Source organism: Rhineura floridana, chromosome 4 (assembly GCF_030035675.1).
Source record: "Rhineura floridana isolate rRhiFlo1 chromosome 4, rRhiFlo1.hap2, whole genome shotgun sequence".
In the NCBI taxonomy this organism is placed as follows: domain Eukaryota; kingdom Metazoa; phylum Chordata; class Lepidosauria; order Squamata; family Rhineuridae; genus Rhineura; species Rhineura floridana.
The window spans coordinates 176681159-176696535 of NC_084483.1; the positions used below are offsets into that span (position 1 = coordinate 176681159).

At 43.9% G+C, this 15377-nt stretch overlaps 1 protein-coding gene across 9 annotated transcripts in view; it reads right to left on the reverse strand.

Annotated features, from left to right (window-relative positions):
- TRERF1 (transcriptional regulating factor 1) overlaps positions 1-15377 on the reverse strand; it is a 93453-nt gene that overhangs the window by 34916 nt on the left and 43160 nt on the right. The gene's annotated exons all lie outside the window — the stretch shown is intronic.

Sequence of the window (15377 nt, forward strand, 5' to 3'; positions counted from 1 at the left end):
TAGAACATGAAGCCTACAGCTGGTTCAGAACATCAGAAGCTGCCTTAAACCAAGTCAGACAATTGGTCCATCTTGCTCAGTATTGACTACACTGACTCAGATAAGCTTTTCTGCGTTTCAGACTGCAGGTCTCTCCCAGCCCTACCTAGAGCTGCCAGGAACTGAACCTGGGATCTTCTGCATAACTAGTAAATATAAGGTCTAGTTAGCAACAGTGTCTCCACCTAATCTCCAAGAAACGCTTCCACCAACTCTGAGGCTTGATTCTGCAAAGGACATTTGGTCTAACAGTTCATCCCAGACCAAAAGACTTTCTGTTGCCACTGGAGAGCCTCCAGAGCAGACTCCTGGTCTATCAGCCTGCTCCATTGGATAGATCTGGTGGCCAAATTAAGCAGTTGCAAAGACCTGTCAACATATAAAGGCCTTCAAGAGATGCCTGAAAGTCATAAGAGAGGATGCCTGCCAAAGCTCTGCTGAAATAATGTTCCACGGCATGGGACCAGCGGCACAAAATACCTGACTTCTGATGGAGGCTGGTCGGGCCTCAGTAACATGGGGGACAACAGCTAACAGCTAACAACAGCTCCTCTACAGCTCCAATGAGGTGGAACACAAGGATAAACCCTTTGGTCTCACTCCTTCTGTTGCACCCTCTGTGCACTAGGGGCTGAATGCCTGCAGTGCTCTACTTGTGTAGGTTCCTTGCTGCAGACATTTAACTGCGCCTCTCCCGCTATGAACCTACCTGCTCACTACGTTCAACATCTAAGGCCCTCCTCCGAGTCCCGTCCCATAGGGAAGCTCGGAGGGCTGTTACTAGATCCAGGGCCTTTTCAGTGGTGGCCCCCGAATTATGGAACAGTCTCCCTGATGAGGTGCGCCTGGCGCCTACTCTTCTATCTTTTCGGTGCCAGGTTAAAACCTTTTTATTCTCCCAGTCATTTTAATGTTTATTGTTAAGTTAATTTTATTCCAAGTGGTTAAATGCTCAAGCTGTATGTTTTTAGTGATTTTACCTGATTTTTATTTTACTGTATTGTATTTTATTCCTTGCTGTGAACCGCCCAGAGAGCCATAGGCTAAGGGCGGTATAGAAATAGAATGAAATAAATAAATAAATAAATAAAAACTCCCAATCAGCGGAGGATAATGGGGATGGGTGATGCAGGAGTAGCACAGGTTTATTTCCACTCTTGTGGGGGTGAACGACCGAAGGGGGGTAGCATGACCCACCAAAACAAGAACACTCATTCATTTATTATTACATTTTTATTCCACCTATCCTCTAAGGAGCTCAAGGTAGCATATATGGTTTTCCCTCTCTTCATTATATCCTCAGAACAACCCTGTGAAGTAGGTTAGGCTAAGAGACTGTGACTGACACAAGGTCATCCGGTGAGCTTCATGGCTTCATGGGGATTTGAACTTTGACTGCGAAGTCCCAGTCCAGCACTAAAGCCACTACACCACACTGGTTTGCCTCAGTGTCAAGTTTATGTGAAGCAGCTGGTTTCTGAGACAGAAAGAGGAGAAAATGAAATTTCAGGTCCAAAGTACTTTCTCCGTTGTCAAGAACTATAGACTACACACAACCTGGTCCTGAAATTGGGAATTGCTTCTGGTTATTGGTAGCAAGGAAGAAGTGACAGCAAACAGATATTTTCTAACCTAAGGAATGCTCAATGCAAAAACCTGGAGAACTTTTTCCATTTAGAACAGTTAAAGCACTACAGATGAGTTATAATCAACTAAGACCTACTCAATGTACTGAAATTAACGAACCTAAGTTGGTAATGTCTATTAACTTTAATGGGTCACCGTCTACTCTGAATAGGATTAGCATTGAAAACCACCCAATGTGACTAAGCTGGTGGTCTGAGGAAGGAGAAAAGACAGTTTTTAGTACCTTCTTCACTCATTAAAATTTGGAAAAATATTGCTGATCAGCTTTAGAGAACTGTTTTGAAAACCAAATTAAGATACCTTTTTTTTTAAAGGGGGTAACAGTGTCAAGATTCTTTTTAAATAAATGCCACCATTATTCTGAAATGGCAGGAGTATATTAACTTCTCATTAATTTCATTTATTCAATTTAATGCAAAAGAGATAATTTCTTGCGGACACAATTATTCCCAAAGAAAATAAGCAATTATCTTATGTAAATGTCTGCTATTATCTTTTGGCTAAGTTACTTTATTAATTTTTGTTGAGATACTTCAAATATTTCTCACTGCTGGGAGGATGCATTAGGAGAGATAAATCTCAGGGAGTACTTCCAAATGCTGATACTTAAAAATAAGCTTTAAGAATTTACAGAAGGGTTTCAAGTTTCAATATAGATGTGCAAGAGATATCATATCAAAAAGGTTTAACAGAGTTGGAAAAAGCTGCATCAACCGGCAAACAAAGATGATTAAAGGTTTGGAGCACCTTCCTTACGATGATGATGAATGTATATAGCCACTTATCAATAATGATCCCTGACAGCTTACAAACAACCTGATAAAGAAAATTACAATATATTATGATTAAAATCAACCCAGCACAGTAAAAGACCACCAAATTCTTTAAGACTGTGTTGTGCTGTGTTTCAGTAACATTGAAAGTGGAAGCTTTCGATCTCCTCCTTGCTAAACTACTTTATATTTAAAATTCTGTAAGCAATATACAAAAATAACATAAAAACAAGAAAACAGCATTATAAAAACAGATCAAAATAGGAACAGGCAAAAAACAGGAATTCAGAAACAACAGTGTCCAATTTTATGGGTCAGGAAAAGCCTGAGCAAAAAAATGTGTCTTCACAAGTTGTACAAGTGTCGACCAAGTACAGAGGAGACCCAGGTTCAAATCTCAGTAATGAAACTCACCGCATGACTTTGGGCCAGTCACTCAAAAAAAGCTACCTCACAGGGTTGTGGTGAGGAAGGGGAAACCATGCTTACTGCTTAGAACTCCATGGGAAGAGAGGATATAAATGTAACAAATAATGAAAACAAGTAACTGAATAAGCCAATAGACTCTGTTATCCAGGGCAGAATGTAAATATTGCTTAAGCTCATATACTTCCGTTACTAAGAACTTATAGACCACTTTTTCCTATGTACTCAAAACACTAGAAGTATAAAAAGGAAATAATTTCTTGCAGCCACAGTTCATTCACTACCAAATCAGGTTTAGACAACGCCTAAGAAAAACATGAAAGAAAATCTGATTGTGTACTTTCGAACACAGAGTTAATTGCCGTATTTTGTTTTTAATGTTATTCTGTTGGAAGAGAGAGTAGGCAGACAAAGGCCATTTCTGCCTATGTCTCTGTTTTTGGAGTTTGAAATTGCATCTGTCATAGAAACAGCTTCATTATTAGGACTGCAGGCATTCTGGCACAAAAATGGGGCAGGCCATTTAAAAATAATAATCTGATACACAATTCTTAGGTCTAAAGCCAAACAATGTCTAACATTTTTCTGGAAAGAAGACACACGGGGGGGGGGGGGTAGGGGGAGAGAATGTTCATTTTCTCCTTCATTGGTTTAATACTGTAATTAGGAAGTGCCTATACCACTGTTATCAAAATAGTAGAGTTGGAAGGGGCCTATAAGGCCATCAAGTCCAACCCCCTGCTCAATGCAGGTATCCAAATCAAAGCATTCCCGACAGACGGCTCTCCAGCTGCCTCTTGAATGCCTCCAGTGTCAGAGAGCCCACTACCTCTCTAGGTAATTGATTCCATTGTCGTATGGCTCTAACAGTTAGGAAGTTTTTCCTGATATCCAGTCAAAATCTGGCTTCCTACAACTTGAGCCCATTATTCCATGTCCTGCACTCTAGGACGATCAAGAAGGGATCCCGGCCCTCCTCTGTGTGACAACCTTTCATGTACTTGAAGAGTGCTATCATATCTCCCCTCAGTCTTCTCTTCTCCAGGCTAAACATGCCCAGTTCTTTCAGTCTCTCCTCATAGAGCTTTGTTTCCAGTCCCCTGGATCATGCTTACTGTTCCCCTCTGAAGCTGTTGCAGTTTGTCTGCATCCTTCTTGAAGTGCAGAGACCAGAACTGGACACAGTATTCAAGATGAGGCCCAACCAGTGCTGAATAAAGGGGAACTAATACTTCACGTGATTTGGAAACTATACTTCTGTTAATGCAGCCTAATATAGCATTTGCCTTTTTTGCAGCCACATCGCACTGTTGGCTCATATTCAGCTTGTGATCAACGACAATTCCAAGATCCTTCTCACATGTCGTATTGCTGAGCCAAATATCCCCCATCTTATTACTGTGCATTTGGTTTCTTTTTCCTAAGTGTAGAACTTTGCATTTATCCCTGTTGAATTTCATTCTGTTGTTTTCAGCCCAATGCTCCAGCCTATCACGGTCCCTTTGAATTTTGTTTCTGTCTTCCACGGTATTAGCTGTGCCCCCCAATTTTGTATCATCTGCAAATTTGATAAGCATGCTCTGTACCTCTTCATCTAAGTCGTTAAAAAAAATGTTGAAGAGCACTGGGCCCAGGACCGAGCCCTGCAGTACCCCACTCATTACTTCCACCCAGTTTGAGAAGGACCCATTGATAAGCACTCTTTGAGTACGATTCTGGAGCCAGCTGTGGATCCACCTGATAGTTGTTCCATCCAGCCCACATTTAGCTAGCTTGCTAATCAGAATATCATGGGGCACTTTGTCAAAAGCTTGGCTAAAGTCGAGATATATTATGTCCACAGCATTCCCACAGTCTACAAGGGAGGTTACCCGATCAAAAAATGAGATAAGATTAGTTTGTCAGGATTTGTTCTTCATAAATCCATGTTGGCTCCTAGTAATCACTGCATTGTTTTCAAGGTGCATACAAACTGACTACTTTATAATCTGCTCCAGAGTTTTTCCAGGAATTGATGTTAGGCTGACGGGTCTGTAGTTCCCGGGTTCCTCCTTTTTGCGCTTTTTGAAGATAGGGACAACATTAGCTCTCTTCCAGTCATCCGGCACTTCACCAGTCCGCCATGATTTCGCAAAGATAATAGACAGCAGTTCTGAGAGTTCTTCAGCCAGTTCCTTCAATACTCTAGGATGCAGTTTATTGGGCCCTGCCAATTTGAACTCGTTCAAAGTGATTAAGTATTCCTTGATCATTTGTCTATCAATCTCAAGGTCCAATCCTGCTCCTTCTACTTCATGTTCCCCGGGAGGGTCATAGGCCCTTTTTTGGGAGAAGCCTGAGCCAAAGTAGGAACGGAGCACTTCTGCCTTTTTTTTGTCATCCGTTATCATTTTGCCATCCTCATTGAGTAGCTGTGCCACCATTTCTTTTCTCTGTCTTTTACTATGGACGTCCCTGAAGAAAACGTTTTTGTTGCTTTTATCATCCCTCGCTAACCTCAGCTCATTCTCAGCTTTAGCCTTCCTGACACCATCCCTGAAATGCCGTGATACCTGCCTGTACTCTTCCGTGGTGGGATATCCAGAGGGATATCCAGAGAACTGCCTTGTTAAATATTTATTTATTAGATTGATATCCCTCCCTTCTTCCCAGTAGGAGCCTCCCAGTACAAAACCTGCCAAGGTTTTAAGATGTCCACAAGAAGTCCTTCTATAGGTCCTCTCAACAAACTGAGGTCTGCCCTATTCTCACCAGGCTCCTTAAGGGGGCGAGAGACTCCCTAGCAGAAACACAAGTGTGGGCAGCACAAGGGCAGTCTGAATTTAGAGTCCAGAGCAGCCTTTCCCAACCAGTGTGCCTCCAGATGTTGTTGGACCACAACTCCCATCTTCCTGACCATTGGCAATGCTGGCTGAGGCTGACGGGAGTTGTGGTCCAACAACATCTGAAGGCACACTGGTTGGGAAAGACTGGTCTAGAGTCTATTTCAAAACTAAGGAGGTCAGACAAGAATCCGGGTCAGAGCCATCCGGGGACAAAAGTCAAGCACTCTGTAAGCAACACAAGTAAGGGACAAGGCAAGAGACAGGTCTGAGGTTTGGGGGTACTCTTTAGACAGGGCAAATACAGAGCTGGTGCATAAACATTGTTTAAGCAACCCTTCCGGCCTAGCACTGGGCTTTTACGCTGGAGCTGCTGAACCACACCCCAAACCTCAACTGACTGCCATTGATCACTAGCAGCCAGATCTTTACGCCTGAGGAGTCCTGTCCTTCTGAGAAGCTGGGCACTCCTCCAGATGGGCAGGGTCTCCATCTGGCGTCAAAGGCAACACCTCCCCCTTGGGCTCAGGGGCTGTTCAAACTCGATGTCAGAGACTGAGACAGCACATCGTGGGTCTCATCACAGGGATCCTGCCCACTCACCCTTCAACGAAGAGTCTGAGCCAGGGCTGGGTCCAAGACAGGAGCCTCCTAGTTTTCCTCCGATGAGCCCTCCTCTGATAAAGACTCCTCTGGCTGTGACCTGACAGGGCCCTCCTGATAGCTGTGCCCGAGGATCTAGAACAGGAGTAGAGAACCTCCCCATCCCAGACTAAATTCCCTTAGGACTCCTGTTCCTTAGTGCACAGCAAGGAAGCTGTAAATAATGCTTACCCAGCCTGACTCCATCTTGCTCAAAATGGCTGTGATGAATTATAACAAAACTCTCTTCCCTCTCAGACTCTTAGAGCACATGTGCTGATGAGCCCCTGACTGTGCCAACAGTGACTCGCAGGTTTTGATTCTCTAATTAGGGGTCTATTAGAACCACCTGTGAACTAAGGCCAACAGTGCCCAGCTGCGTGATAAATTCCTGTTGCTATGGGCTGTTGGGTCAGTAACTCTAAGTTAAGTTATGGTACTTGCCTTGGGTGTTTTTTGCACCAGAATTGGCATGAGGAGATGCTGCTGAGTGGAGGTGTGACCAGGGAACTGGAATCTAGCTAACTGCAATGCCTGGATAAGATCTCCAATAGTATTTAGGCTAGATATAGATAAGCTCTCTTATTTTCTAGTGTTATAGTCCTTTTTGCAATTGTGTTGATTTGGCTTGTAATACCGGGTTTGGATTTTCCTTTTTTTATTCTGTATTTCTTATCTTATTATTATTATTATTATTATATTTATTGCACTTTTAGACCGCCCTTTAGCAACAAGCTCTCAGGGTGGTGTACAACAAGATAAAAACAGATTAAAATACAGATGTGGGTACAATACAATATGAAAACATATTTAAAACAAAATTAAGACAAAAAATTAAAATTAAAATAGATTAAATTTAAAATTTAACATTTAAAATGCCTGGGCAAAGAGGTAGGTCTTTACCTGGCGCTGAAAAGATAATAAGGAAGGCGCCAGGCGTATCTCGTCAGGGAGGGCGTTCCATAATTCGGGGGCCACCACTGAGAAGGCCCTAGCTTTCGTTATTGCTCTCCGGGCCTCCCTATGCGTTGGAACCCGGAGAAGGGCCTTCGACGTTGAGCGCAGCAACCGGGTAGGTACATAGCGGGAGAGGCGTTCCGTCAGGTATTGCGGTCCGATGCCGTTAAGGGCTTTATAGGTAAGAACCAACACTGAATCTGGCCCGGAAACATATTGGTAGCCAGTGCAGCTGGGCCAGGACAGGTGTTATATGGTCAGATTTTTTAGACCAAGTAAGAACTCTGGCCGCAGCATTCTGCACCAGCTGAAGTTTCCGAACTGTCTTCAAAGGTAGCCCTACGTAGAGTGCATTACAGTAGTCCAATCTAGAGGTTACCAGAGCATGGATAACTGTGGCGAGGTTCTCCCTGTCCAGATAGGGTCGTAGTTGGGCTACCAGCCGAAGCTGGTAGAACGCATTCCGTGCCACCGAGGCAACTTGCACCTCCAGTGACAGGAGCGGATCTAATAAGACCCCCAAACTACGGACTTGCTCCTTTAGGGGGAGTGTAACCCCATCTAGGGCAGGTCGGACATCAACCATCCAGGCAGAGAGCCCCTCCACCAACAGCATCTCAGTCTTGTCAGGATTGAGTCTCAGTTTATTAGCTCTCATCCAGTCCATTATCGCGGCCAGGCAGCGGTTTAGTACATTAACAGCCTCACCTGAAGAAGATGAAAAGGAGAAGTAGAGCTGCGTATCATCAGCATATTGCTGGAAACGCACTCCAAATCTCCTGATGACCCCACCCAGCGGCTTCATATAGATATTAAAGAGCATGGGGGACAGAACTGAACCCTTTTTAATAAACTTATTGTCTGTTATTTCCACGGAGCGTGCCTGGTGTCTCTCAGCTCTACAGGAGGGTAAATCCAGTAGTACTTTTTTGGCCTGCTTCTTACTAAATCATTACCTGACTTAAGTCTTGCCCGCAGTGAGTGGTCTTTCAGCTCTTGTACTCAAATGTAGAGGTTGACTCTGGCACCTCAGGGTGATTGAAGGTGGTGACAGTTATCGAATGCACAGGGAACTGGGCTGGTAAGTTGGCCCTTTTTCTTGCGGACATGTAACTGGGGAGATGTTTGTTAGAGGCAGGACCTTGGCCACAACCTGCCCTCTCCCCGCTTCATTACAAAAGCCTCACTGGGAAAAGAGAGCCCCTTTCTTAGCACACAGATCACACTCTTCCTGCATCACCAGCTCCCCTTTCTCAGTGAGGAAGCCAAGACAGCTGGCATTGTGGAAGTGGGTGATCTCTTCCTGCTTCACCTGCTCAGCCCCACATCCTTAACCCTCTGAACCTCTCGCCATTCTCAATGCCATATAAGTGACCGTAGCAGCTGGAATGATTGTGAAGAGAGCCAAACAGGGCCAGTATGTCAGAAAGGGGCAATGGGATGTGGCCCACAGACTGGAGGATCCCCAATTCCTTCTCTAGAACTTTATTCCTAGGGAAGCCCATCTAGATAGTCTTTCATTGGCAGGAGAAGGCCTTCCTGTATGTGGACAGGCCTCTGGGCTATGAAGTGATTTGTTTTTTCTATTGTTTGTTTTTTTGTTGACAGCTTTTTTCTATTTACATCTGCTCTTGCTTTCATTTTATTGTTTTTAATTGTCGTTTTTATTTTTTTAATCTGGTCTTATTCCGTACTTGTACTTTGTAGCTGGCTATCTTTGATGTTTAATGTGAGCATACGAGGCACAAATGTAATAAAACAAACTTTTTCAACTTTAAAACAGTTGTTCAAATAGAGTAGGCTCTGTTTGTACCATACCAGAGTAAATGAGGGAATTATAATGAATTCACCATTACTTTCCATCCCAGTCCTAGCCTGCACCAACCTGCTCTTACCAGTTGGCCTGTTTTAGTTACCAAATTGCTATTTCAAGCTTTCAACCACAGCAGTGCAGAAGGAGGTTATATCCAGTCAACAAGTCTGAGGTAGGTTGCTCTTACAAAGTTAAATCAGTCACCAGGAAGGTTCGAATCTGAATTTGAAGTTTGCTTTCTACTTGCAACCTACTAAGCTGAAAGCAGACTATAAAAGGGCTCAACAAAGCTCCCACTTAAGATGCCTGTCCAGGATTGCAAAAAAAGTAGGATTGTTGAGCACCTATAAGCAGTGCTTTTTTGGTAAAAAAAAAAAAATGAGCCAGGACTGATACCTTGATAAAAGTACCATGGATGCATCACAAAATGGCTGGCATGGAGGGCAAAACAAAAAAACACACAAAAAGGGTGCTGGTACTCTGTACTGGTGAGTACTGTTGCAAAAAAGAAAAGAAAAGCCTTGCCTACAAGTCATAATACAGAGAAGGGGAACCTGCGGCCCTCTGATATTGGATTCCAATTCCCATCAGACCCAGCCAGCATGCCAAATGTTCAACAATGATGAGAGCTGACATTCAACCAGAAAAATATTATTCAGAATTCTTAATGGCCTAAACACTTCACTATTTTTTTCATTTCTTCTGGCAATAGACAAATCAGGAAGGTTGCTGTTATTCCCATTTTACAGATGAGGACCTGAGGCTTAAAAATTAAGAGTCACCAAACAGGAAGCCAGGGCCGTGTCCAACTACATCACTGTATCTCACTAGCATTGCCTTGTTCCAGTGATGAACTTCTGGAGCGCACATGGCAAAAGACGTGCTGTCAGGCTGATCGGGCACGAGTAAAACATAACTGTGCCTACTGTGTGGCAGTGAGGGCGGCGAAAAAGGCCCACTTCTCTGCCTCCATCACATCCTCAAACAGCCGTCCAATGGAGCTTTTCTGTATTGTCAGGAGTCTGTCGACATCAACTCCAGGAAATTGAGCTTTTAGACCCTTCGGAGGTCCACTGTGAATTGTTTGCAAGGCACTTTGAGGGTAAAGTTGCTCACCTCCATAGCAGTCTTGATGCCCCATCCACATCTACTGTAGTTCCCAATGAGGTGTCCAGTGCAACGTCTGCTACAACTTCTTGCGAACCGTTTCAGTTGATGTGCCTGATGATGTAGACAAGGTGCTTGCGATGATGCAGCCAGCAACGTGTCCTCTTGACCCTTGCCCTTCTTAGCTTATTAAAGCTTGCCGAGGGGGTTTGACCGAGTGGATCCAGAGTGTGGTCAACACATAATTGTGGGAGGGAGTGGTTCCGGGAGCCTTGAAGGAGGCGGTGATCCAACCACTCCTGAAAAAGCCCACCCTGGACCCATTGGTTTATGACAACTACCAACCGGTTGCAAATACCCCCTTTTTAGGGACGGTGATTGAGAGGGTTGCGATGCAGCAGTTGCAAGTACTCTTGGAGAAACAGATTATCTTGACCCATCCCAGTCTGGGTTCAAGCCTGGTTATGGGACTGAATCGGCCTTGGTTGCCGTGATGGATGACCTTTATCGGGAGAAGGACAGGGGGAGTGCGACCCTGTTATTCTTACTTGATCTCTCAGTGGCTATTGATACCATTGACCATGGTATCCTTCTGGGCCGACTTGGTGAGCTGGGTATTGGAGGAACTGTTTTACAGTGATTCCAATCCTACCTCCAAGGTCGCTCTCAGAGAATAGCATTGGGTGAGTGTCTTTCAGCCCCCTGGCAGCTGTGCTGTGGGGTGCCGCAGGGTACCATCTTGTCCCCCATGCTGTTTAACATCTATATGAAGCCCTTGAGAGCAGTCATCAGGAGCTTTGGGGTGAGGTGTCAGCAGTATGCTGATGATACCCAGCTCTATTTCTCCATAACATCTGAATTGGGAGAGGCCGTGCAAGCCTTGGACCGCTGCCTGGACAGTGGTAGGCTGGATGAGGGCCAATAAACTGAGTCTGAATCCTAGCAAGACGGAGGTGCTGTGGGTGGTGGTTCCTGAGTTCGGATGATTGGTCAGCTGCTTGCTTTGGATGGGGTTGTACTCCCTCTGAAAGAGCAGGTCCGTAGTCTGGGGTGCTCCTGGATCCATCTTTGCCGATAGGGACCCAGGTGTCTAGGAGTGCCTTTTACCAGCTTCAGCTGCTAAGACAGCTGCGTCCGTTTCTGGATTGGGATAGCCTAACGACTGTCATCCACGCACTGGTAACCTCCAGACTGGATTACTGTAATGCGCTATAGAGGTTGGCCCGGAAGTTGCAGCTGGTGCAAAATGCAGCAATGAGACTGCTCACTGGAGCAGGGTATCATCAACATGTCACCCCGCTGCTGAAACAATTGCACTGGATGCCCATTTGCTACTGGGCCAAGTTCAAGGTTCTAGTTTTGGTGTACAAAGCCCTATACAGCTCAGGACCAGGATACGTGAAAGACCGTCTTACCCCTTATATACCCAGTCGATCACTGCGCTCTGCAGGTGAGGGCCTCCTGCAGATACCATCTTATCAGGAGGTCTGTTCTGCACAACATGGGAAACGGACCTTAAGTGTGGTGGCACCTACCTTGTGGAATTCCCTCCCCTTAAATATTAGGCAGGTGCCATCTCTGTTATCTTTTCGGTGCCTATTGAAGACTTTCCTCTTTCAACAAGCCTTTTAAGTTAAGACCTATCCCAGTCTGTGTTGGAACTGCTTTTAATGTTTTTTAAAATCTTTTTTCCCTTAAACAATATTTTTAACCCTTTTTATTTAAGGTGTTTTTAAAGCTTTTTTGAAGAATTTTTTTTTAAGTTTTTTTGTTTTAATGTATTTTAAGGTCTGTTTTGGTGAAGTTTTAGAGTGTTTTTACTGCTTTTGTTTGCTGCCCTGGGCTCCTGCTCAGAGAAAGTGTGGGATATAAATTAAATAATAAATAAATAAATAAATATGTTAGCAGCAGTTTATGGAGATGGGAGATAACCTGATCAGCCCTATTCTGAAGGTGGTATACGTGAAGTGCATGATCTCTCTCTCTCTTTCTCTAGGTCTTGTCTCTCTCTAAGTGCAAAAATAGAGAAGGTCAATGAATAGCAAATTTGGGTACATTGAGTAGATCTGAACAAGGGGGATACCACTGAAGTGGTAATCCAGCACTTAACAGCTGTAGTCTCTTCTGCAGGTGTAGAGAGAATTTTTTTCTTCCTTTGGACTAATTCATTCTAAACTGAAATAAAATGGGAACTGAAAAAGCAGGAAAGCTTGTTTGTCTTTTCCAGACAATGAACAAGAAAGACAAAGGTGAAGAAGAAGACTGAGTTACCTGTACTACTGTACTTTTCAGTTTCTCATGTTGACTTGGTCAAAATTGCCTGAATTTTATTTTTTTTATCTAAAAACAGAAATAGTTAACCATTCAATTGCATTAGTACAATTTAAAAAACCTGTTTGGTGGTGGTGATTCTGGCACATGACAAAAATATCACGATTAATTGAACAGTTGGAACTGGTTCATCTGCGGACACTTCAGAAGGAACTGACCAAATTATCATCCCATTTTTTATGAAAATAAATCTGGAAACAATTCAGAATAATTGCTTAGTGTGTACCTGCCTTCTAACAAAACCTACATCTCTGAATATGTATTGTATCAAGACAAGGTTATGTTAAACAATGTACTTCTAATAAAAATGATTAAACAGAATATTCCTCACTAGTGATTTAAATCACTAAAATTGATGACAAAGAAAAGGCAGACGTGCTCAATTCCTACTTTGGCTCAGGCTTCTCCCAAAAAAGGGTCTATGACCCTCCCTGGAAATATGAAGTAGAAGGGGCAGGATTGGACCTTGAGATTGATAGACAAACGGTCAAGGAACACCTAATCACTTTCAACGAGTTCAAATCGGCAGTGCCCGATAAACTGCATCCTAGAGTATTGAAGGAACTGGCTAAAGAACTCTCAGAACCGCTGTCTATTATCTTTGCGAAATCATGGTGGACTGGTGAAGTGCCGAATGACTGGAGGAGAGCTAATGTTGTCCCTATCTTCAAAAAGGGCAAAAAGGAGGAACCAGGGAACTACAGACCAGTCAGCCTAACATCAATCCCTGGAAAAACTCTGGAGCAGATTATAAAGCAGTCAATCTGTAAGCACCTTGAAAACAATGCAATGATTACTAGGAGCCAACATGGATTTATGAAAAACAAATCCTGACAAACTAATCTTATCTCATTTTTTGACTGGGTAACCTCCGTTGTAGACTGTGGGAATGCTGTGGACATAATATATACTCAAAGAGTGCTTATCAATGGTTCCTTCTCAAACTGGGTGGAAGTAATGAGTGGGGTACCACAGGGCTCGGTTCTGGGCCCAGTGCTCTTCAACATTTTTATTAACAACTTGGATGAGGAGGTACAGAGCATGCTTATCAGATTTGCAGATGATACAAAATTGGGGGGCATAGCTAATACCGTGGAAGACTGAAACAAAATTCAAAGGGACCTTGATAGGCTGGAGCATTGGGCTGAAAACAACAGAATGAAATTCAACAGGGATAAATGCAAAGTTCTACACTTAGGAAAAAGAAACCAAATGCACAGTTATAAGATGGGGGATACTTGGCTCAGCAATACAACCTGTGAGAAGGATCTTGGAATTGTCGTTGATCACAAGCTGAATATGAGCCAACAGTGCAATGTGGCTGCAAAAAAGGCAAATGCTATATTAGGCTGCATTAACCGAAGTATAGTTTCCAAATCACGTGAAGTATTAGTTCCCCTCTATTCAGCACTGGTTAGGCCTCATCTTGAATACTGTGTCCAGTTCTGGTCTCCGCACTTCAAGAAGGATGCAGACAAACTGCAACAGATTCAGAGGAGGGCAACAAGGATGATCAGGGGACTGGAAACAAAGCCCTATGAGGAGAGACTGAAAGAACTGGGCATGTTCAGCCTGGAGAAGAGAAGACTGAGGGGAGATATGATAGCACTCTTCAAGTACATGAAAGGCTGTCACATACAGGAGGACCAGGATCCCTTCTTGATCGTCCCAGAGTGCAGGACACGGAATAATGAGCTCAAGCTGCAGGAAGCCAGATTTCGACTGGATATCAGGAAAAACTTCCTAACTGTTAGAGCCATATGACAATGGAACCAATTACCTAGAGAGGTAGTGGGCTCTCTGACACTGGAGGCATTCAAGAGGCAGCTGGAGAGCCATCTGTCGGGAATGCTTTGATTTGGATACCTGCATTGAGCAGGGGGTTGGACTTAATGGCCTTATAGGCTCCTTCCAATCCTACTATTCTATGAGTCCTCCCGAGAAGAGATTTAAATCATAATTTAAATCAAATCAACTCTGCCTCTTTAATAGAATCTCTGGAGGTAGGGATAACATGGAAAGCATAACGATAGGTTCCTACACCAAAAAAGGAAGAGCAGTTCAACATATTTCAGCAAACTCTTTATTCCTATCTAACAATACACATGTCTAAAATGAAACAACCAGGTCAGGTTACCATGAAAATGGAAATGGACTGCCTTCAAGTTGATCCCGGGTTATGGCTACCCTATGAATAGGGATTTCATGGTAAGCGGTATTCAGAGAGGGTTTACCATTGCCTCCCTCCGAGGCTAGTCCTCCCCAGCTGGCTAGAGACTGCTCAGCTTGCCACAGCTGCACAAGTCAGCCCCTTCCTTGTTTGCAACTGCCAGCTGGGGGGCAACTGGGCTCTTTTGGACTATGCAGCTTGTCCACAGCTGCACAGGTGGCAGGGCACGTAAGCCCTGAGTCACTCACTGTTGGGGTGATCTTTAGCTGGCCCTTGACACCCAGGAACACAAGCAGGGATTTGAACTCACAGACTGGACTCCCAGCCAGACCCTCCTCCCCACTGTGCTATACCAGCTGTTTTCAGGTTACCATACAGGCTGGTTGTTTTTTTTCAGGGTCAGAATTATAGGGCGATTGTGAACATGAAAAAATTCACCCTCAGCCAAGGAAAGTCTTGAGTGAGTAGACTTTTGGGGGCTCTTCCAGATGAGGCTTTAGCAGTACACTCACCCTGCCTTATTCATTGATTTTTTTCTGAAGGGTCCTATTCTTAAATGGTTCCTGTTCTTAAAACAAGCTGTAGCCCTGTCACAGGGCTGGGCCAGGGGTGTGGAAAGATTGGCCATGGATGCTTTTAAAAGAAATAAA